The sequence below is a fragment of the Hemiscyllium ocellatum genome, chromosome 7, assembly GCF_020745735.1.
Source record: "Hemiscyllium ocellatum isolate sHemOce1 chromosome 7, sHemOce1.pat.X.cur, whole genome shotgun sequence".
In the NCBI taxonomy this organism is placed as follows: Eukaryota; Metazoa; Chordata; class Chondrichthyes; order Orectolobiformes; family Hemiscylliidae; genus Hemiscyllium; species Hemiscyllium ocellatum.
In genome coordinates this window covers 83,099,307-83,125,157 of record NC_083407.1, presented here as the reverse complement: position 1 = coordinate 83,125,157, position 25,851 = coordinate 83,099,307, and the positions used below count along the sequence as shown (strand labels likewise).

Genomic DNA, 25,851 nt, shown 5'->3' with positions numbered 1-25,851 from the left:
ACGTTGTTGCTATTTGTCATGGGAGAAATTGTCTTGGGTACAATTGCTTAAATTCCTGACAATATTTGCTGCAAGCAACAGTGTGATATGACTAATCCAACCACATCATGTGACTAAGATTTGCAGAAAGCCATGTATATCACATTTTTAATTTTCGCCTGCTCTGCCCACACATGACTTTACACTATAAAATGAAACTTACATGATGGAGTTTCCTTCTTTTGTTATATTCTTAATATGAGTGCACAAGATGTCAATTATAACTGTAGAAATAACAATTAAGATGAAATGCTGCAATGTAGTGCCTCATAGAACCCCTACAGTGTGGAAACAAGCCATTCAGCCTAACAAATCCGCACTGACCTTCCAAACAATGTCCCACCCAGATCCATTCCCCTACCCCATTACTCTACGTTTCCCATAACTAATGCACCTAACCTACACAATCCTGAACACTATGAGCAATTTTGCGTGGCCAATTCACCTAATCTGCACATCTTTCTGACTGTGGGATGAAACTGGAGCACCTGGAGGAAACTCACGCACAGGCAGAATGCTCAAACTCCACACAGGCAGTCACCTAAGGCTGGAATTGAACCCAGGTCCCTGGAGCTGTGAGGCACCAGTGCTAACCACTGAGTCACCATGCCTTCCTATATGACCTCATGTTTCCCAAGGTGCTTAACCATGTGCACAAATGCTGGCAAATGGGACTAGATTAATTTAGGATATTTTGGTCAGCATGGACAAGTTCAATCAAAGGGTCTGTTTCCATGCTGTACAACTCTATGACTGTAAAATTAATACAGGAAATGAGGCAACCAATTTTCAGTCCCATGACGAATGTGATAACAATTAGAAAATCTGATTTTGGGATTTCTTTAGTACTTATCATTCCATACGGTCCCTACATATTTCACAAGGAGGAATTAATATAATAGGGAGTGGTTAGAAGCAGGTTAAAGCATGATACCTTAAGCTTAGTCAATGGGATGGAATTTTAAGAGACATTCGAAGACGTAGCGATGATGATAGACGGAAATAAGTAGTAAAAAGATTTACAAGCACAGAGGGGCATTTAGGAATTAATAACCAAATGTTGATTGGAAATAACATGGGTTTTAGGCAAACATGAAGTAGAACAGGATATGATTTCAACCAGAGCTCTAGATGGATTTCAGACACAGGTAATATTAGAGAGGTACAATTAATCATCCCAGCAATTGATAATGCATTTAAAAGTTGGAATTGCAAAATATTGAATCTGCATTATAAATATATCCATCTTAATTGGTGCTGGGACCATTCAAATTCCATTAAAATTATTTTGGAATCTATGAAACTACTGTGTAAAATACGAAGAGTGTATATCTCCTTTTGGATCTACAGTACAGTTTTATGGAAAGGGTTTCTGTTACACATGACTCATCTTCTCCATCTCATTTCCATTCTGGGATGGCAACTTTGCCAAAGATGGTAAACCCAACAGCTTGATGTGCTCTGGAACTTAGATTTAAATGGCTCCTTTTTCTTTTTTCCTCAAATATTAAATATTACTGTTAATCTAAAACTGGAGCTTGACAGGAAAATTTAAAAATCTACAGCAACAATCAGGCCTACATCACAATATACTCAACATGGATGGAATTACATTAACTAAAGTGAGAAAGAGAAAATATATTAGGAGGCAGCAGTTATAAAGTTTACTGGTTTGCAGCTTCATAATATCCATAATGTAGGAAAGTATTTTGAAGGGATAGAAAAATCATACATGTGCCATTGTATTAAATAAGGTGGTAGTGTGCAAATGCTAGTTTTTTTTATTCATTCTTTGGATGTGGGCTTCACTGACTTTGCTAGCATTTACTGAAGACTTCTTGAATTGATGCAGTTGATTTGGTGTGGGTACACTCACAATACTATTTAGGGAGTGAGTTCCAGGATTTTAACACAGCAACAGTGAAACAATGGCTATACATTTCCAAGTCAGAGTGGGGAATGGTTTGGATGGGAACTGGTAGATAGTAATGTTCCCAAGTATCTGCTGCCGTTGTCCTCCTCATTGTAAGTGGTCACAGGTTTGGAAAGTGTTGAGTCAGAAACCATGGTGAATTTATACACTGCATTACCCTTTGCTGCTACTGTGCTTTGATGGTGGAACGATTGATTGTTTGTACACAGTGCCAGTCAAGCAGACTAGTTTTAATGAACGGTATCAAGCTTAGGTGTTGCCAGAGTTGCACTCATTCAGACAAGTGCACAGTATTCCATCACAATACTGACTTGCGCATTGTAAATAGTAGACAGGCTTTGGGGAGTTGAGGAGTGATTTTCTTGTGAATTCTCAGTCTCTGGTCTGTTTTTGTAATCACAGGATTTGCAAGGCCCATCTGGTTCAGATTCTGATCAACAATAAACCTCAATGTTTCACCTCACTGGTAAGTTTATCAAAGATGAAACTCTATAACTCCCAGAATTGTCACAAAAGTCTTTTTTTCAAAGAAGTATGCAGAATTCCTTAATTTACCTGTCTCATAGTCCTAGGTTGCCAGAAAGCATGGAATAGATTTCTGTACTCAACAAGAATCACTTTTTTCACAATAGATTTTAGATGCAGGGAAACAATGATGAACCACCAGGATATAATGTTTCTAGTTAAAACTCTAGTTAACATGACCCCTTGCACACACATACCGAGGGGAAAAATGGGTGTTATAAGCCAAAGGAAAGACTGGGAAGACAATTCAATGGTCCCTGATCACAGGATTTGCTGAGATGATACTAATGCTGATCAGAACACTTCTTCTCCAACTCCCTTCTCCCTATGCTTGTACTTATTCACAGCAGGTGCAGGGTGACTGATTACATGTCTGAAGGTCGCTGAGTTATGATCTACTAATAACAATTTGCAGCAAGTGCTGAAGGAAAAATAAACTGGTTTTCTTCAGGTTTAAAGTTACAGCAGTAAATAGCACCTGATCTTTCTTCCTTTTTTACTCACAGCCCCAAGTTTTTTTCAGCTATCTGAGAACATAGTTGCTGACAGGCAGAAGGCCTTTGTCATCAATAACTGGTCACCAGTTCACAGACTAACCAACTACTTTTTGCTTGCTGAATATTTCAATTTGGACGTACCACTGGGTTTCAGCTCATCTGTACATCTTCACTGCTGGAACCAACAGCTGTTCAAACAGCACTTGCAATGAATGTTTAGGTTACTTGTTTGCCAAAAAATGAAACAATCCCTCAACAATCCTAGCTTTTAAAAAAAGTTATTTTTGCATTTCAGACCACAATCAAAAGTACAGAAAAATAAAAGATATGGTATTACACCATGATGTTAATAGCAAGGCTTCCAATCCATACCGTGCTGTATCAGTGACGGCACACACAGTGGGGTGGATTTATTTTGGTGTGGCCAATTGGCAAGGACAGCTACGAGAATAAAATATAGATCATGAAGTACTTCAAAAGGAAGTACTTCCAGATAAGCTGGCATTGTCCCATATGCTGGGTTTTCTTAGGCGCGATTCCCACATTAAAGGGGTGAACTATGGAGTAATGGTGAAAATATTTAAGAATATCTATAATCTTACCATGTTTTTGATTTTGCAAGGATATATGCAAAATTCAAAATTTAACATATTTCACACTTCGGCTTTAAATTCTTTATGAAAAGTCATCACCTTTTATATCACTTTGTTTTCCCATTTTTCTCATTACCTTGCTGAGGTCCAGTACAGTGGATACTGACAGTCCGGCATTTTAACCATTCCCTATTTCAGACCCAGTAAATTGATGGTGTTAATTTGCAGATTACACCAAAATTGGAGGTGTAGTGGACAGCGAAGAAGGTTGTCTCAGATTACAATGGGATCTTAATCAGATGGGCCAATGGGCTGAGAAGTGGCAGATGGAATTTAACTTGGATAAATATGAGGTGCTGCATTTTGGGGAAGCAAATCTTAGCAGGACTTATACACTTAATGGTAAGGTCCTAGAAAGTGTTGCTGAACAACAAAGAGACCTTGGGTGCAGGTTCACAGCTCCTTCAAAGTGGAGTCCCAGGTAGATAGGATAGTGGAGAAGGCATGTGGTCAGCGTATTGAATATAGGGGTTGGGAGGTCATGTTGCTGCAGTACAGGACATTGGTTAGGCAACTGTTGGAATATTGTATGCGATTCTGATCTCCTTCCTATCGGAAAGATGTTATGAAACTTGAAAGGGTTGAGAAAAGATTTATAAGGATGTTGTCAAAGTTGGAGGGTTTGAGCTATAGACTAGGGCTGTTTTCTCTGGAGCATCGGAGGTTGAGGGGTGACCTTATAGAGGTTTATAAAATTATGAGGGGCATGGATAGGATAAATAGACAAAGTCTTTTCCCTGGGGTGGGGGAGTCCAGAACTACAGGACATAGGTTTAGAGTGAGAGGGAAGAGACCTAAAGGGCAATTTTTTCATGCAGAGGGTGGTATGTGTATGGAATTAGCTACGAGAGGAAGTGGTGGAAGATAGTACAATTGCAACATTTAAAGGCATCTGGATGGGTATATGAATAAGAGTTTGGACGGATATGGGCTGGGTGCTTGCAGGTGGGACTAGACTGGGTTGGGATATCTGGTTGGCATGGACGAGTGGACCATGTTTCCATGCTGTGCATCTCTAAGACTCTATAAGTTGGAAAAGGGGAAAAAAAAACACAACTGTCTCTTGTGGCAGAAGACTGGGTAACTCGGGGACACGAATATATTGGCAAGAGAAACAAGAGGAACAGATTTAGAAACACAGGAAATAACCTGATCTATAAATCTGTTGGTGGTCAAGAGATTGAAATATCAAAGCATAAAAGCTCCTGTTGCAACTAGTCACAAAAAAATGTATAACTGAATGTACTCACAAGCAATCTCAGTTTAACTTTTGAGATAAGCATTATCAGATTTGTATATTTTCGGAAATTTATAGTTGGATAAAAAGTGTTTCGTGCTTCTGCCAAAGTGTAGCTAAATGTTAGACTTGTAGAACCAGAATGATGAATATTATAGAAATTGAAACATTGTGTTGAGATCATTGAAAATTAGCACTATCTCAATGGATAGTGCTAATTAGCACTATCTCAATCACTATGGATCAGACTACAGATTGACTTAACAAAGTCTCTTTCAAAATGAGAGCGAGAGAGTGCAAGCACGAGAGCGAGCAAGCGAAGAGACAAATCACCATACTCCCCTCTAAGTATGGAGTGGTGCTGGAAAAGCACAGCCTGAAACATCGATTTTCATGCTCCTTGGATGCTGCCTGACCTGCTGTGCTTTTCCAGCACCACTCTTAATCTTGACTGATCTCCAGCATCGAGTAAAAAGTGAGGTCTGCAGATGCTGGAGATCAGAGCTGAAAATGTGTTGCTGGTTAAAGCGCAGCAGGTCAGGCAGCATCCAAGGAACAGGAAATTCGACGTTTCAGGCAAAAGCCCTTCATCAGGAATGAGGAAAGTGTGTCCAGCAGGCTAAGATAAAAGGTAGGGAGGAGGGACTTGGGGGAGGGGCGATGGAGATGTGATAGGTGGAAGGAGGTCAAGGTGAGGGTGATAGGCTGGAGTGGGGTGGGGGCGGAGAGGTCAGGAAGAAAATTGCAGGTTAGGAGGGCGGTGCTGAGTTCGAGGCAATCGACTGAGACAAGGTGGGGGGAGGGGAAATGAGGAAACTGGAGAAATCTGAGTTCATCCCTTGTGGCTGGAGGGTTCCCAGGCGGAAGATGAGGCGCTCTTCCTCCAACCGTCATGTTGTTATGTTCTGGCGATGGAGGAGTCCAAGGACCCGCATGTCCTTGGTGGAGTGGGAGGGGGAGTTAAAGTGTTGAGCCACGGGGTGGTTGGGTTGGTTGGTCCGGGCGTCCCAGAGGTGTTCCCTGAAGCATTCCGCAAGTAGGCGGCCCGTCTCCCCAATATAGAGGAGGCCACATCGGGTGCAGCGGATGCAATAGATGATGTGTGTGGAGGTACAGGTGAACTTGTGGCGGATATGGAAGGATCCCTTGTGGCCTTGGAGAGAGGTAAGGGAGGAGGTGTGGGTGCACGTTTTGCATTTCCTGCGGTTGCAGGGGGAGGTGCTGGGAGTGGAGGTTGGGTTGGTGGGGGGTGTGGACCTGACGAGGGAGTCACGAAGGGAGTAGTCTTTACGGAACACTGATAGGGGAGGGGAGGGAAATATATCCCTGGTGGTGGGGTCCGTTTGGAGGTGGCGGAAATGACGGCGGATGATACGCTGTATACGGAGGTTGGTGGGGTGGTAGGTGAGAACCAGTGGGGTTCTGTCCTGGTGGCGGTTGGGGGGGGCGGGGCTCAAGGGCGGAGGAGTGGGAAGTGGAGGAGATGCGGTGGAGGGCATCGTCGATCACGTCTGGGGGGAATCTGCAGTCTTTGAAGCTCCGTATAGCACTGGCTTCAATTTTTGGTCTCTTGAAGTATTTCCTCCCAACAGCTAAGTGCAATGACCTTTGACTACCATAACTCCTGCTGCAAACTTCTCCTCTGCAGGAATGAAAGTCTTGGAAGGCATTCTTTACAATCCTGTTTCAAGGATAAATTAAACAATTCCTTAGAGCCTTCACCACCTTCTTGAATCACTTTCTGTAAACTGAAAGGCACAACATCAGCGTGGTCTGCTTCACCTTCACCAGTCATCTTCATGTAATGCAGCATGGCTCTCGTCTTAATGTGCTCAAACTACCCACAACAGGCATAGAAAACTTTGGAATCAAGATCATGTGATTTCACTTTCAAGTCTTCATAAATGCTTCTACCGTGCTCCAGTAACAATTCAAAATAAGCAATATATTTCATTGATTCTGACATTCAATCCATGATGCTAAAAATCTTGCGAAATCTCCCATTATCTCAGGAAATGCACGAACTATTTGAGTTTCATTTAACAAAATTACACTTATCCTGCCTGCCTTTTTTGTATGTTTCACTCACAATGGTCAAATCTAGAGTGTTAAAAAATCACAAACACCAGGTTATAGTCTAACTGGTTTATTTGGAAACACTAGCTTTCGAGTTGCTGCTTCTTCATCAGGTGGTTGTGTCCTGATGAAGAGGCATCACTTCGAAAGCTAGTGCTTTCAAAACACCCGAAGAGGCAGCGCCTTGAAAACTATTGCTTCCAAATAAACCTGTTGGACTCTAACCTGGTGTTGCGATTTTTAACTTTGTCCACTCCAGTCCAACACCGGCACCTTCAAATCAAATCTAGAGAGAACACATGGGTGGCACGGTGGCACAGTGGTTAGCACTGCTGCCTCACAGCGCCAGAGACCTGGGTTCAATTCCCGCCTCAGGTGACTGACTGCGTGGAGTTTGCACGTTCTCCCCGTGTCTGCATGGGTTTCCTCCCACAGTCCAAAGATATGCAGGTCAGGTGAATTGGCCATGCTAAATTGCCCATAGTGTTAGGGAAAAGGGGTAAATGTAGGGGAATGGGTGGGTTGCGCTTTGGCGGGTTGGTGTGGACTTGCTGGGCCGAAGGGCCTGTTTCCACACTGTAGGTAATCTAATCTAACATAATTTAACATTTAGTGGAATTGATTTCCTGCTTTCCCTAGCCACGATTTCTATGCTTTCATGGTGAGAGTGCCTGGGAGATACGACAGACAGAGGTATCACTCAGATTGGCCACGGCCAAACGAGCTGAAGATTGGCATACAATTATCCCTAAGCACTGTTGGGATGCAGGTAAGGACCTAGTTATCATGAATCAGGTATGTATTATTGGCATGATGTTATGGCAAACCATGTTAATTAAAGACTGCACATACTCGATTAATGCAACTTCTTGTTGAATGAGTGGAAGGCTGATCTGTCTTTTTCTAATGTTGAATGGCTCCCTAGCATTCAATGGTACCTCATCATCTCTAAAATCACAATATGAATTTAGTCAAACTCTGTGTGATCAAGTTATTAGTGTAAATTACCTGAAAACATAGCAAAATGGGCTTAATTTTAAATACACTTTTAAAGTATAAATAATCAGTCATTTGCATAAGCATGTTAAATCAAGAAAATGCTTTAAAATATATAGATCAGTTCAAAGAATTATTTAATTTATTCTAAATTGAATGTTAGTATAGTATTTATGCTCTATACTTTATAGTATTTACTATAGAGTTGTCGGGGAACATGACTTAATTTTACATGCAATGGGTAAGGATAAACTGCAGAGACTATCCTTTAAATGTTTGGGTATATACAATTAAGTTAACTGATTATTTATTAATATTTTGAAAAATTTAGAAATGAATACCATTTTTAAGTTGTGGTGGGGAGAACTGAGAATGCTTTATACTTGAACATTATTCAACGACATTTAAAAAAACAGATAAACATTTGCCAACTTGAGAATATTTTGGTATTCGGTTTAAAGCTTGGTCCACTTGACTTCAATCATAAAGATTTTAGTTTTTTTATACAGAACGAGGAGGGACAGAAAATACTACAAATCCATAGGGTGGAAACTACAATTTCATAAAAATAGACATTGCTGTTATTGTAAGATCTGCAATTTTTAAAAATTGATGCAGTAATACAGTTAATATTTTGAACTTTAAAAGGCATTTCATAAAAAGCTCCATATGCAAGCTTGCCAGCAAAGTTGAAGTAAATAGAATAAGAGGGATAATGGCAGCCTGGATAGTTGGCTGAGTGACTGGAAATGGAGAGCAGTGGTTGCGTTTTGTACTGGACAAAAGTATTCGTGATGATTATAGCTCCCTTGATGTATATGTTAATAACAATAGTAAAGCAGAGCGCAAGGTCCATTTACAACATTTACAACTTGCAGATAACAAAACAATGTTGGACTTCAAGAGACACTGACAGTTCGATGGTAAATTTATCTGCTACACGTCCATTCCTAACTCAAAATATGTGTGAAGAATGAGAAGATGGTACATAAATGAAAGTTACAATTCTAAAGAGAGGGCTCTTGTGGGGCTGTGCTAGTGTCAGAAGATCTGAGTTCAAGTCCACCTACGCTGGACGTGCTCTGATATCGTGGTATTTTAAGCGACAATTTAAATGGTGATGTACGGTCAAGGGAAAAATTATTTGGTGTTAGGTCAGAATGAAAAAGTGACCAATTAGACTTTCACAGATAAAGGCATAGCATATAAAAGCAAGAAAGTCATGACAAATCTTTATAAATCACTGGCTTAGCTTCAACTGGAGCACGGTACTCAATTCTGCACTTTTGGAAGGATGTGAAAACTTTACAGAGGGTGGAGAAAAATAGTTATGAAAATGATTCCAGGAATAGGAGACTTCAGTTACTTAGTAATTTGGAGAAACTGAGGTTCTTTCCTTAGTGAAGGGTGAGAGCATATTTCAAAGGCAAAATGTTGTGGATACCATTAATCTGAAACAAATAGAAAACAAATTGCTGGTAGTACACAGTTGGTCAGTTACTATCTGTAGAGAACAGAGTTAATATTTCAATTCACGAGCTTTCATCAACACAAGAAATCAGGAGATTTGATAGGTATTCAAAATCACAAGGAGTTGAGATAAATCTTTTTTTTCCCAATTGGCAGAACCAAAGTACACAGATTTGCAGTGACTTGGCAAAAGAAAACAAGGGCAACATGAATAAACTGTTGCAGTGAGCAGTTATAATTTCAAATGCACTTTGTGAGTGAATGTGAGGTTGAGGCAAATTAAGTTGCAACTTTCAAAGAAAAATTGAATCAGCAACAGAAGGGAAAAATGGAAGTATATAGAAAAAAGGCATAGATCAAAGAATGAAACAACCTAAATTATTTTTAAAACAGAGCTATATTTTCTTAGAGAGTATTGGCATGGACTCAACGAGCTGAATGGTGTAATTTATGATGAGACAAGATCAAAAAGAATCATATTATGTTGTCATACCTAGCTGCAGCATACTGAATTTCATTCTGCAGCCATTGAGCTGTAAATGACAAGCGTATATATTCAATTACATGGAGAGGTTTAAATTACTATCTTGTTTAATTTTTATTAAGCAATGTTAAAATCCAAAGTTAATTTTAAAAAATCCAATTCATTACAAAGCAAATATACATGCTAATATTGCAGATAACTGCCCAAGTTTCAGTTAACCCCATCTTTACTTCAAAAGTTACTACCATCACACACAAGCACATTTCTCAGAATTGTTGTAAGGGGTTATTTTTCACCTGTGAATAATGACAATGCATGTTGATCATGGAGGATATAATAGTAGAGCCTGATTATACATCTCATAGGAAACAAATAAGCCAACATCACTCAGGAGCAACTGAAATCATACATTCTCATTTATTTTCCAATCCTCAAACCAAGACATTAGCACCTTTTGTAATGAAACACCACCGCCCTGCTTAGATCAGCAGCTCAGTATCAATCAGTTCAGAACAGGTCCAGGTTCAGTCGAACTATTCAATGGATGCATTAACACCACCATCAGGAAGTTGAGACTCCTTTATGCATAGATATTCAGAATCGACTTGGTTAAATTTCTAAGCTGGTAAACAACACTGTTTTGTACGAGCAATTTCCATATAAAACTAGGCTATCCTAATAAGATAATGTGTTATTAAGACTTGCATGTTTTAGCTATATTAATAAATCTTGAAGCAATATTGTCATAATTAAAGTACTTAATGAGTACACCAGTAGTATTCCAAAAATTCAATTTGCATGAATTCTGAACAGGATTTTTTTTCATACTTTTATTTGGCCTAATGAGGATAAAAATCAACTACAAAACTAGTGAATGCCTTTTTTCCCCACAAATATTGTATACGAACAACACAACAAGCATACTTCAAAGCCATTGCAACAAAAACAAAATGTGCAGAAATACTCCAAGAGTCGAGCAGCACCTGTGGAGAGCGAGTTAACATTTCAGGCTGTGACTTTTTATGAAAGGGAAGCGAGAAAAGAAAAAAAAGTTTCCGATTAGATTGGTGCAAATTGGGAAAAGACAGGAGGTACAATGATAACTGTCCTGCCAGAGGAAAATAGTGCTCGAGTTCTCTCCAGTGAGACAATTGGTGTTGGTTTAACCTGAGGGTCACCACATCTCAGGTGAGGGAAAGAGGTTAAGGAGGGTATGGTAATGTTAGCTAGTATGAGAATGCAATCCATGCTGTTGGTGTTATTGTGCATTTTAAACCAGCCTTTCAGCCAACAGTGCTGACTGATTCCTTTTCAAAAGCAAATATAGAATGCTGAATTGAAGCAAATGTAAATCATTGCTTCAGCAAGAAAACATGTTTGGGATCTTACAGAGTGAATGGAGGTGATGACAAAGAGATGACCATTACATCTTTCCAGTGCCTGTATGAAAAAGTACGGTGGGAACTAGTTTGGTAGTGGCATGAAGACTAAAATGTGTGGAAAATACATTCCTTTTGTAGGGGAAAGATGTGTTTGGTAGTAGCATTACACTAGAGATGTTTGAAATAGCAGGGGCTGATTAATTTTCTGTGGCGGCTACTTGTGTGGAAAGTTAGGACCCTACTATGGTTCTGGGAGGGAGGAAAAGGGCAAGAGCAGAAATGGAAAAAGATTCAAACACTTAAGGACCCTGGGTATGAAAAATTGTGTGACAAGGAAGACATCTTGGGAGTTGTTTAGCTAGACGAATACCATTAACAATAAAAAACGTAGATGATTTAAATATCTCTGAAGTCAGACTGGGAAATATTACAAGATGAAGATATTTCCAGAAGATGGGGAATTAATCTATTTGTGAAGAGTGCAAAATCTAGAGCCAATATTTAAAGTTGAGTCTTATTACTCAGCTGCTGTTAAACGTAATGGTAAACAGCTGATTTTTCTAACCCTTCTTGGTTCTTGTACTAAGTTTATAGCAAAACAATTTGGGACTATATACCACTGAGAAAAGGTTTATGAGATTCATATGTCTAATATAAAATCTAAGAATATAACTGTGATAGAATGTAGCAGACTAAAATAATGCTGAAATATTTGGATTTATTTCACCTAACTCTCAATACTAAAATTGTCTCATACTACTCCATCCCCAACATCACCTGCTATCGGAATATCAGTAAATCAATTTGCAAGATTCCCATCTTCGAAGGCCATCTGAAAATCCTACCCCTTCCATAAAGTTTGCATTTCAACATTCCCTATATGCCACCTGAGGTCTTTGAAATGCCCATAAAACAACTTATAGAGTCATACAGCATGCAAACAAACCCTTTGGTCCAACTCATCCGCATGGACCAAGTTTCCCAAACTAAACTGGTCCCATTTGTCTGCATTTGGCCCATATTCCTCTAATCCCTTTCTAACCAAGTACGTGCCCAAACATCTTTTATATGTCGTAACTGTATCTGCATCTACCACTTCCCCAAGCAGTTCATTCCACATAGGAACCACCCTGAGAAAAAGTTGCCACTCAGGTCCCTTTTAAATCTATCCGATCTCACCTTAAAATTATGTACTCTAGTTTTGAACTCCATAACTTGTGGAGTCGCAGGTAGATAGGATAGCGAGGAAGGCATTTGGTATGCTTTCCTTTATTGGTCAGAGTATTGAGTACAGGAGCTGTGAGGTCATGTTGCGGTTGTACAGGACATTGGTTAGGCCACTTTTGGTCTATTGCGTGCAATTCTGGTCTCCTTCCTATTGGAAAGATGTTGTGAAACTTGAAGGGGTTCAGAAAAGATTTACAAGGATGTTGTCATGGTTGGAGGATTTGAAATATAAGGAGAGGTTGAGTCAGCGAGGGTTGTTTTCCCTGGAGCGGAGGCTGAGGGGTGATCTTATACAGAGGAACCTCGATTATCCAAACAGGATGGGCGGGCACTGTTTCTTTAAGATAATCAATTATTCAGTTAATTGATTAAATGCCTTTCCTCTGGGACTTGGAGTTTCTTTAATACTGCTCCCCATTCAGGAAACAAGGCAGCAGCACACCACGTGTGAGTCCCCAGCCCCTGTTCAATACTGCCCCTCTCCCCGGAGGCAGGCAGACTGGACATCAACACCAACATTGTTTCCCCAAAAAGCAGCAGCAGTCTCCAAATAGCGTATGCATGCACGCACTCACATGCATATACAAACTTTTTACTACAACTTTTTAACAGGCTCCATCTTTGCCTTGTACAGACAATATTGAAGAGATTATCTGGGAAGAGGGGTTTAGGGTACTTCCCCTGTGTAGAACTCCAGGAAAAAGTATGGGGGGGGGGGAAGCAGGCAGTCACCAATCAACCACACCGCCCTGTGGCCCAACATTTCAACTCCCCTCCCACTCTGCCGTGGAAACGGAGATCCTGGGCCTCCTTCACTGCCGCTCCCTTACCACCAGACGTCTGGAGGAAGAATGCCTCATCTTCTGCCTCAGAACACTTCAACCCCAGGGCATCAATGTGGACTTCAACAGTTTCCTCTTTTCCCTTTTACCCACCTCACCCCAGTTCCAAACTTCCAGCTCAGCACTGTCCCCTTGACTTGTTCTATACCTATCTTCTTTTCCACCTATCCAATCCATCCTTCTCCCCCCGACCTATCACCTTCATCCCCTCCCCCACTCACCTATTGTACTTTATGCTACTTTCTCCCCACCCCCACCCTCCTCTCACTTATCTCTCCACCCTTCAAGCTCTCTGCCTGTATTCCTGATGAAGGGCTTTTGCCCGAAACATCGATTTTACTGCTCCTCGGATGCTGCCTGAACTGGTGTGCTCTTCCAGCATTTGGATGAGGTGCCTGTTTAATCACTGTAAATAAAAGACATGATCAGTGTTGGCAACATGTCTTAGATGTAATGTTTTTAATCGGGACCTCGAGATCCCCTTCGGATAATCTGATATTCAGACAATTGAGGTTCATAAAATCATGAGGGTCATGGATAGGATAAATAGACAAAGTCTCTTCCCTGGACTGGGGGAATCCAGAACTAGAGGCCATAGGTTTAGGGTGAGAGGGAGAAGATATAAAAGGGACCTAAGGGGCAACTTTCTCATGCAGAGGGTTGTACATGTATGGAATGAGCTGCCTGGGCAAGTGGAGGAGACTACTTAAATATTGCAATTGTAAAGGCATCTGAATGGGTATATGAATAGGAAGGGTTTGGAGTGATATGGGCTGGGTGCTGGCACGTGGGACCAGATGGGGTGAGATATCTGGTCAGCCTGGCCAAGTTGGACTGCTGGTCTGTTTCCATGCTGTACATCTCTATGACTCTAGGGAAAAGACTCCAGTTATTCACTTTTTCAATGGCGTTCGTAATTCCATAAGGTTCTAAAGGTCACCCTCCATTTCCTACAGCCCAGGGAAAAATGTCCCAGCCTTTCTTTATAACTAAAACCCTCCAGACCCCATTAAATCCTTGTACATCTTTTCTGCACGCTCTCAATTTTAAAAATATCCTTGCAGTACATCTTTATGACTCTAGGTGTTGCATTTTAAATGAAAACGGATAGTGTGGTTTGTGTATGGAACTGCCAGAAGAACTGATTGACGCAGGTAGTGACATTTAAAGACCATTTGATTAAGTACCTAAATAGGAACGGTTTGGGGTAATATGAGCAATTGGGACTGGTTTAGTTCGGAACCATGGTCAGCATGGTCCAATTAGACTGAAGGCTCTTGTTTCTATGCTGTTTGATTCAATGACTCTATTAGCATTTACCATTAATTAGTCCAGCCCTGTATAAGCTCTAAATAAGTCCCGATGAAGGGCTTATGCCCGAGATGTCAATTTTCCTGCTCCTCGGATGCTGCCTGCCCTGCTGTGCTTTTCCAGACCACACTTGTGACATTAGCGGATCAACTCCAGTTTCAGCAGTTGTCATTATCATTCTTTTCATTGTTGCATCAACGGATTAGATTATTGCCTATGCTATATATGTCACTTTCCTCATTAAGAATCCTATTAATGTGGGGGCGTAATTGCAGAATGACAGGTTCACAAAAGCACTTCAATTATAAATCCACATCCTCAATTCAGCATTTCAGAGCTGCACTTAATTAGCATTAATGGATGCAAATTTGGAAGCTAGTATTATGGCAATGTGAATTCTTTGAAAACCATTTCAGCAATAGAATAGCAGAAATAGGGCAGTGTATTTTGCAATAGTATCAACAGCAGCTTGATTCACACACCAAAGTACTTTACACCAGTGATGATAAAATTCAGTTATAGAAATGGCTCCTCCCCCAATATGACACCATGATGAATTAAACTTGTTTCACTTGGCTCCAAAATAAAAGATGCTTTTCTGTAAAAGATGCAGCCAGTGCAAGCACATGCAGAATCACACCTAATCTTGTTTGCTGAGACAAACCTTTGATCTAGATGCAAAAAATACTGAAATGAAATTTATATACACAATAAAAATTGAACTGTTAATACAGAACTTTTATTTTCTTGAATTTATTTTAGAAATATTCCAAAATTAGCAACCCGCCTGTGAAATCTAACAAATTGCATCAAACCTTGCTATCAAATCTCAAACACAATATTCAGATGTATTTTTTAAAAATCATGAGATAACTTAGGTATCAATTCTTTTCAATATAATGGACAAGAATGTTACTACTTGTAGGGTGTTCAAATGTAGGGTCACATCAATAAATCCAAAAGATAACTTGAGAGGTGTTTTTTTAATCCAAAAAGTGTGGCAAAGTACATATATATTGACCACATACTGGTAAAAGAGCAGACACATTTATCACTTCCGTTTAAATGAGAGAGAAGGGACTGGAAGATTTTGGTAATGTTGAACAAAGCAGAAGCGTGCAACACAAACACTGGTCTAAACCAGTTAGGCTGAAATAATCATGAGGTGCAGACTCAAAAATACTGACAGCTACAGCTAAGTCATAGAACACATTTAGATTACTGGCTGGACCTTCCACTGGATTGACATTAAGAGTTTGGTTGCTATGCCACCCATTTGAAGATTTAGGTTCATACATTCATTGTAAAATCCAGCAACTAAAATTATTGGCATTCTGACTACCAGTAATCACCAGTGGCATTGAAACAGCTGACGTTATGATTGAGCCAGCTTTTCCCACATCGTCCATTTCCCAATAACAAATCAACTGACTTCTTCCCTCCAATGTAAGCGCGGTTTAAGACAAAGGCATCAATATATAGGACGTCAGTTTCAAGGATTAATTTCCACACTGCCAGACATGCTTAAGATTATGCCAGTCAGGTGTAGACTTTATTTACCACCTTTAGAAAGCTGCTTGTGCATTTTTATTTAAACCATTAGGAAATCAGTGTACTATACAATTAGATATGGGCACTTCAATGAAAATACTAGTTTGAAAAATACATACGACGAAAACACCTAAAAAATTTTAAACTATAGTTGATAAACATACTCGATTATCGTCAAATGTTGCTTTGCGTAAAAAAAAGATTGCACTACATTAAAACGATCGTTACTGGAATGAGAAAAGTTGTCATTTCAGAAAAACAGAAAATGCATTAAACCAAAAAAAAAGTGACATCTGCAAGTGACTGACAGCTTTTAAAATTACAACGTTTTTAAACGTGCCAATCGCCCTTCACGGTCAACACTTGCAGCCGCAGTAAACCTCGAGCTGGTTTACCATTTAATCCTGCTGTTGGGAGCCAACCAGCGAAAATAAGGAATTGGGATCCGAGGGGAAGTCACGCTTCCAAAGAGAGGGGGAAAAAAAATAGAGGGGGCCACAGATCACAGAAAATAACACACTGTTCTATGTTCACGCGGAAGACGATAAAATACGATTTGGTAGAGAGAGAGAAAAAAAAAATCGGAAAATAAAGACAGCACGGCCTTAGTCGGCGAGGAGGCGAACAAGGCAGCGGGGGAAGCTGCGCCGCATTGAGAAGGCGAGAGTGCATCTCCAAAGCTGCAGCAATACACCGGACACGCGGTTAGCGCGGAGCTCCCGACACACTCAGCAGCTCCAGGGGGGCACAGCGCTCGCCGGTACCCCCATCCTCCCGCCCTCCCTCCCGACAACATACAGAAACATGTGCTCTTCATTATCTCTCGTAGTTATTAGGCCCCAGATCAGGCGGTCGCCCCGCCATTATTGCTATGAATCACATTTTACTCTCTATAAAATACCCAACCTCGACAAAAACCGCGACACGTGACACCGACCCAGGCTCCAGCGCAGCGAGACCCGTCTCCTTCTCTCTCCCTCCCTCCCACCCACCCCCTTTTTCTTTCCTCTCCCCAACGATCCCAGTCAATGCAAAGATTTCAACAAAAGGGAATTTATATTCAACGGAATCGGCTCGGCGCTCCTCTACACCACTGAGCGGCACACCCTCGTGCCTAAACGCTCGGCGACTGGGGCGGTGAGAAGGGAAACAAATGGGTGTTTAAATACCTCACTCGAGTGCCGTGTGCATCCTCTCCGCTCGGTACCAACACAGGGAGCGCGGAGGGCGGGACGGGGCCGCGCGGGGCTGGGCCAACACTACGCGCGCGCACGCATTCACACACACACACACACGTCCCTCGCGCAGCATTGCGCTCGTGCCACTCGACCTACATTTCAAAACGCCAACGGTCGACTTAGCCGTTTACCGGCCTGATCTCACACACACACACACACACTACCAGTCTGGACACACACACGCAAAATACTGGTCTGATCACACACACACACAAAATACCGGTCTGACCACGCACACACGCACAATACCGGTCTGACCACGCACACACAATACCAGTCTGGTCACATACTACTGGTTTGACCACACACACATGCACAATACCGGTCTGATCACACACATATGCACAATACTGGTCTGACCACACACACACAAAATACTGGTCTGACCACACACACATGCACAATACTGGTCTGATCACACACACGCACAATACCGGTCTGATCACACACACACGCACAATACTGGTCTGATCACACACACGCACAATACCGGTCTGATCACACACACACGCACAATACCGGTCTGATCACACACACGCACACACAATACCAGTCTGGTCACACACACTACTGGTCTGACCACACACACACGCACAATACTGGTCTGATCACACACACACACACACACAAAATACCAATCTGATCACACAGACACACACACACAAAATACCAATCTGGTCACACACACTACTGGTCTGACCACACACACATGCACAATACCGGTCTGATCACACACATACGCACAATACCGGTCTGACCACACACACACACACACATATGCACAATACTGGTCTGACCACACACACACACACGCACAATACCAGTCTGGTCACACACACTACTGGTCTGACCACACACACATGCACAATACCGGTCTGATCACATATGCACAATACTGGTCTGGTCACACACACTTGCACAATACCGGTCTGATCACACACACAATACCGGTCTGACCACACGCGCACATGCACACACATGCACAATACTGGTCTGACCACACACATACGCACAATACCGGTCTGAGCACACACACATGCACAATACCGGTCTGAGCACACACACTACTGGTCTGACCACACACATACGCACAATACTGGTCTGGTCTCTCTCTCACACACACACACACACAATACCGGTCTGACCACATACACAATACCAGTCTGGTCACACACAATACTGGTCTGACCACACACACATGCACAATACCGGTCTGATCACACACACATGCACAATACTGGTCTGATCACACACACACGCACAATACTGGTCTGATCACACACACACACGCACACGCAATACCAGTCTGACCACACACACACACACACAATACCAGTCTGGTCACACACACTACTGGTCTGACCACACACACATGCACAATACCGGTCTGATCACACACACAATCCTGGTCTGGTCACACACACACACACACACACACACATATACTTGTCTGATCTCTCTTTCTCTCTCACACACGCAATATTAGAGTGGTGCTGGAAAAGCACAGCAGGTCAGGTAGCATCCGAGGAGCAAGAAAATCGATGTTTCAAGCAAAAGCCCTTCATCAGGAAGACTTTTGCCCCGAAACGTCAATTTTTCTGCTCCTTGGATGCTGCCTGACCAGCTGTGCCTTTCCAGAACTACTTTTATCTTTAATCTCGAGCATCTGCAGTACCCACCTCTGCATGATCACACACACACCTACTGGTCTGATCACACACACACATACTGGTCTGATTACACACACACACACACACACTGGTCTGATCTCTGCCTCACTCTGTCACACATATACATGTACACAATACCAGTGTGATCTCTCTCACACAAACAAACATTCACATAAACATACACATCATACTGGTCTGAACATACATTCAATACTGGCCTGAACACACACACACACACTATACTGGTCTGGTCACCCATGCACACACAATACCAGTCTGATCTCTGTCACACTTTCTCTCTCTCTCTCTCACACACACACACAAAATACCAGTCTGGTCATGCACAGACAGACACACACAATGCTGGTCTGATATCTCTCCCTCTCTCTCACACACACACAATACTAATGTATCTTACACACACAAACACTGGTCTGATCTCTCACACACACACACACACTGGTCTATTTTCTCTCTCTTAGACACACACACCTGCTCTAACCGCACACACAATACCAGTCAGATCACAAACATACAATACCAGTATGCTCACACATACACAAAGTACTGATCTGATCACGCATACATATGCACACAATACCAGCATGATCTCACACTCTCTCTCTCTCACATCCACTTAGACACACAATACCAGTCTGATCTCTTGCTCACACACACACCCCATACATACACAAACACACACACACACACACACACACTCTGTGTCTCTGTCTCCACCCCAGGAAACTCTGCCTTCAACATTGCTTAATTGACAGAGAATTTTGATTATTCAGTATCCATCTGTCAGGATCACTCCCATACCTGATAGATAGATAGTAATGGCAGCTAGCCATTTCAGCTGGAATCCTACCAGAATGTTTGCCAACGACACAGGTGATTGACTGAACCATCTCTACAATACCAACCACCCTCTTTTGTTGTGTTTTAATCTGCATTTAACAATACAAGTCAGACTCTGTCAGTCATGTTTAAGAAAGATGGTAAGGACAAGCCAGGGAACTATAGACCAGTAAGCCTGACATCGGTGGTGGGCAAGTTGTTGGAGGGAATCCTGAGGGCCAGGATGTACATGTATTTGGAAAGGCAAGGACGGATTAGGGATAGTCAACATTGCTTTGTGTATGGGAAATCATGCCTCGCAAACTTATTGAGATTTTGAAGAAGTAACAAAGAGGATTGATGAGGGCAGAACAGTGGGTGTGACCTATATGGACTTCAGTAAGGCATTCAACAAGATTGGCCATGGGACACTGGTTAGCAAGGTTAGATCTCATGGAATACAGTGAAAAATAGCCATTTGGATATAGAACTGGCTCAAAGGTGGTGGAGAGTTGTTCTGCAGACTAGTGAAGTGCCTCAAGGATTGGTGCTGGGTCCAATACTTTTTGTCATTTATATAAATGATTTGGATGTGAGCATAAGAGGTATAGTTAGTAAGTTTGCAGATGACACCAAAATTGGAGATGGAGTGGACAGTGAAGAAGGTTCCTCAGATTACAACGGGATCTTGATCAGATGGGCAATGGACTGAGAAAAGTGTCAAATGCAAGGTGCTGCATTTTGGGAAGCAAATCTTAGCAGGACTTATACACTTAATGGTAAGGTCCTAGGGAGTGTTGCTGAACAAAGAGACCTTGGAGTGCAGGTTCATAGCTCCTTGAAAGTGGAGTTGCAGTTAGATAGGATAGTGAAAAGCGCATTTGATATGATTTCTTTTATTGGTCAGCATATTGAGTATAGGGGCTGGGAGATCATGTTGCAGCTGTACAGGACATTGGTTAGGCCACTTCTGGTCTCCTTCCTGTCGGAACGATGGTGTGAATCTTGAAAGGGCTCAGAAAAAGATGTTACAAGGATGTTGCCAGGATTGGAGGATTTGAGCTATAGGGAGATGTTGAATAGGCTGGGGCTGTTTTCCCTGGAGCGTCAGAGGCTGAGGGGTCACCTTATAAAGGTTTATAAAATCATGAGAGGCATGGATAGGATACATAGACAAAGTATTTTCCCTGGGGTATGCAAGTCCAGAAGTGGAGGGCATAGGTTTAGGGTGAGAGAGGAAATTTATAAAAGAGATCTAAGGGCCAACTTTTTCACGCAGAGGATGGTATGTGTGTGAAATGAGTTGCCAGAGGAAGTGGTGCAGGCTAGTATGCTTGCAATATTTAAAAGGCATCTGGATGGGTATATGAATAGGAAGGGTTTGGAGGGATATGGGCCAGGTGCTGGCAGGTGGGACTAGATTGGTTTTGGATATCTGGTCGGCATGGATGAGTTGGACCGAAGGGTCTGTTTCTGTGCTGTACATCTCTATGACTCTCTGACTCTATGTTACCGAGGGCGTGGTACAAATGTACAAATTTGCTTACTCTTTTGCCAAATGGATCTGATTTCCCTTCTAGGGATTAATGTCCTTCTTTTTGTCAATTATATGCCAGCTTTGTTTTCTAATCAACCCAGTGTCATTAGATATAAGATGTTAACAAAAGGGACACAATTAAAAAATAGTAAACTGTGTGACAAATAAGACTGACAGAATTGAATAATTGTATGATCCCTTCTGTGACCAGTCAATATTGCAGGCACTGATGAGCATTGTTGACAAATTCTGTCAACAATGTCCACCAGTCCCTGCAATATCCACTGACCACAGAAAGACTCAACTTTTGAGCAAATGCATGTGCTCCATCTCAGGGCCAAGTGGGCACAGACTACACAGCAAAATTGAGCTCATTTTCTGGTGTCAGTCAGGAATATATCAAAGGATATTCGGCTACAGATTCTGTGGACCCAAACTCACCCCAAATAATTTGATCAATGTTCAGCCCGTGATATTTGCCAGGACATCAATATCCATGAAGTTCACTCAGGCTATGCATTTTATCATACAGTACACATTTATGATATGTTAATAATGACAGCTGTCACTTAGCCATTCCTTGAAAGGCTTGAATTTAAACCATGTTTTTTTTTTGCACAATGCAACATCCTTAACACTCCTCAGACTAGATCACAATGTTATGCTATCCATTATCTGACAGTGATTGTTATCTAAACCAGTGCACATTATGTGCCAATACTTTCAAAGTCATTCATGACAAATAATACAAAATGATCACATTTTGTACTGAGCAATTAGCCTTAATGTTTAGTTATTTCTTTGGACACTGTCTTTGATTAATTAGCTATAACTGGATTCTAAACGATTACTTCTGATAGGGCCGCCTTTATTTACAGGATTGGATATGGTCCAACATTCATAAGGTTTGAAACCACAAAGTAGTATCTTAAACTAAAATGTAATATGTTCATAGTTTTAAATTATAAGATCATAAAAACCACATGAGCAAGAGCCATTCAACAAGATCATGGCTGATCTACTCTTAACTCTACTTACTTATCTACTCAGATAAAAGTTCCTTCACATCTCTCTCTTTATTAGAAACATCTTATTTTGGAAGTTTTAGATTTCCCACGATGGGAAACATTCTCTCAGCATCTAGTCTGTGAAGCCACCTTAGGGTCATAGAGGTTTAAATAAGTTCATCTCTCATTCTCAATTTCAATGAACATGAGTCCAAACTACTCAATATTTCCTAATAAGACTATCTTAGGAATCAAACTAGTGAATCTTATCTGAACTGCCTCCAATATATGTATATTATTTCATTGGTAAGAAGTCTAAAACTGTATGCATTCCTGCACGTAAAATTTCATTAATGTCCTTTACAGTATAGCAAGATGTTCTGATTTTTATATTCTAATCCTCTTGTAACAAAGGAATATTTCGTTTGACTTCCTAATAGCTTGGTGCACCTACATACTAAGCTTTTATGATTTATGGATACAGAGATCTCTCTCCATCACTGCATTCTCCAAAATTATTATAAAGGAAGTGACCTTAATAATTAAAATGGCTAGGTCACTTGTTTTGTTTTGAGATCACAAAACAAATACATTGTTAGGAGAACTGATGACAGAAATCTCCTTTGCATGACCTTTGTCATTAGAGGATATGTCATAACACACTCATTACATTTTAAGTATATCTGTACATTAAAACATGTTTGTAGAAGGTTAAGCAGTAGCTTTAAACATTGCTAATGTTTTATAGAAGATAGATTTATATGATAAGTTAAGGGACCATAGTTTTCCAGACCACAGGTCTGCCTTGTCACGAGAGAGAAACACCAAGAGATTGGGAAGGAGAATCCTTCCTGGTAATCTCAGCAGATATCGGAATTTAATTCATATTATTGGCATTACTCTGCTAAGCAAATCAATTGCCCAGCCAACTGAGCAGACTGAATCCCAGCAATGGTAGTAACTAACAGATAAGCTAATGGCTGTCCCTTTGCAACAATCAGGACTAAATGGCAAACTACGAGGAAGAAAATCCCTTTAACACCATAACAGTGTTTCACCAATATTATTCAATAAACTTCTTGAATGCTGTTGGAGGCACACTCATCCAGCAGAGAAAATTCCATCGTATTCCTTACACCTGTAGGTGGAGGGTGAATTACTCACTGCAGAATTCCCTGTGTCTAACCATGCTTGTAGCCATTGTATTTAAATAGAAGATAGAGCAGTACAGCACAGAACAGGTCCTTCAGCCCACGATGTTGTGCCACCCATTAAAGCCCAGTATTATCCACCTTCTGGTCAATGGTAGCTCTCCAGTATGTTGTTAGCACGGGATTAGTATGTAATAACATCTCTGAACAGGTTAACTCAAAAATATCTATCCTGAGGAACTCCTCTAGTGATGTCATGGGATGAGATGATTGACTGCCAACAATTGCAGTTGTCTTGCTCTGTGTTGTAGATGACTCCACCAAACAGAGAGCTTTCCATTAATTACCATTGCCTCCAATTTTACAAGGGCCCCTTGATAACATACTTAGTGAAATTCTGCTTTCAAATCATGCAGTGACTCTGACCAGGTCTCGAGTTCAGGATTTTTTGTCCAATTTTTGACCAAGGCTATAATGAGGTCTGGTGATGAGATGTTATAGCAAAACCCAGACAAAGTGTCAGTGAGCAGGTAGTTGTTTTTCAAGTGTAACTTGGTAGCACTGCCAGGGATACTGCCCATCATTTTATTAATGATTCAGAGTAGACTGATTCACTGGATTGGATGTGTCTTGGTGGACTGGATGTACTTAGGCAATCTTCTACATTGCTCTGTAGATGGTAGTATTGTAGCTGAATAGGAAACCTTTTGCTGGGGATACAGCCAGTCCTGGAACACACATTCAGAACTATTTCCTGTAAATCATCAAGGCCCATAACATTTGCAATAGTGAGCATCTTCATTGCTTATTGGTTCTGTTTGGAGTTACTCGAATTACTTGAAGATCGGCTATAATGATGCTGGGGATCTCAGGAGGAGGCAGACAAATTCATCCACTTGACTTGTCTGGCTGAAGATTGGTGGAAATTTACTCAGCCTTATCCTTTGCACTGATGAACTGGGTTCTTCCACTTTTCCACTCTTGGCATGTGGTTCTTCACTATACCTTTGATTTGATGGTAATGGTAAAGTGTAGGATATGTCAGGGCATGATGCTACAGATTGTGCTGAATACAGTTCTGCTGCTGTTAATTGTTTGAAATGCCTCATGGATGCTCAGTTTTGAATTGGTAGGTTTGCCTTGAAACTACCCCATTTAGCCGAGTTGTAATGTCGTGATGGTATTCTCAGCGTAGAGGTGACTTTGCCTTTACATGGGCTGTGCAGTAACCAACCTAGCAATTCGGCACCACCCTCATGACCTGTCTTCCCTGTCCATCTTCCTTCCCACCTATCAGCTCCACCCTCCTCTCCGATCTATCATCATCATCCCCCACTTTCAACTACCTATCACACTCTCAGCTATCTCTCCCCCAGCCTCATCCCCCTTCCATTTATTTCTCCACCCCTCCGCTCACAGCCTCATTCCTGATGAAGGGCGTTCACCCAAAATGTTGATTCTTCTGCTCCTCGGATGCTGCCTGAACTGCTGTGCTTTTCCAGCATCACACTCTCAACAGTGATCACTCATACCTATATCATTATGTATAGTTACACATGTAATAGATAGGTTGGTGAGAAAAGATCCAGTAGATTTTTATGTCTTGTTTGTTCCCTCACCACTCACCTCAGATGCAGAAATGTCCTTTAGGATGGTCAGTAGTGGTGCCAACAAGCCATTTTTGGTAATGGACATTGACCCAGGTTCACCCTGTATCTTCACCATCCTCAGTTGTTCTTTCAAATTATGCTCATGATGGAGGAATAACGATTCATCACCTGAGGGATCAAATCAGAAAGAGCTTTTCTTACTCATGTTTAACAAGAAGTTTGAAACTACCTTGGACAAAGCAGCCTGTTTCGAATGGCACCATATCCACTCCCTTCATCACTGAAACTCGGTATCAGCACTGTGCACCACTTACAAGATGCATTGCCGAAATTCACCAAATATCCTTAGGCACCTTCCAAATCCACAACCAGTTCCCCGTGGAAGGGCAAGGGCAGCAGATATGTGTGAACACCACCATCTGCAAGTTCCCCTCCAAGCCACTCGCCATCCTGACATGGAAATATATCGCCGTTCCTTTCAGTGTCACTGGGTCAAAATCCTGCAATTCCCTCCCTAACAGCATTGTGGATTAATCCACAGAGCATGGACTGCAGACGTTCAAGAAAGCAGCTCA

General features: G+C 41.4%; 1 protein-coding gene across 2 annotated transcripts in view; it reads right to left on the bottom strand.

The window, feature by feature from the left end:
* The window catches only part of slc39a10 (solute carrier family 39 member 10), a 59,091-nt gene extending 41,665 nt beyond the window's left edge, over positions 1–17,426 (bottom strand). For both annotated transcript variants that reach the window (XM_060828010.1, XM_060828011.1), the window contains exon 1: positions 17,393–17,426. The gene's annotated coding sequence lies outside the window, so the exon portion shown is untranslated. The remainder of the gene's footprint in view (positions 1–17,392) is intronic.
* Positions 17,427–25,851: the final 8,425 nt, after the last annotated feature.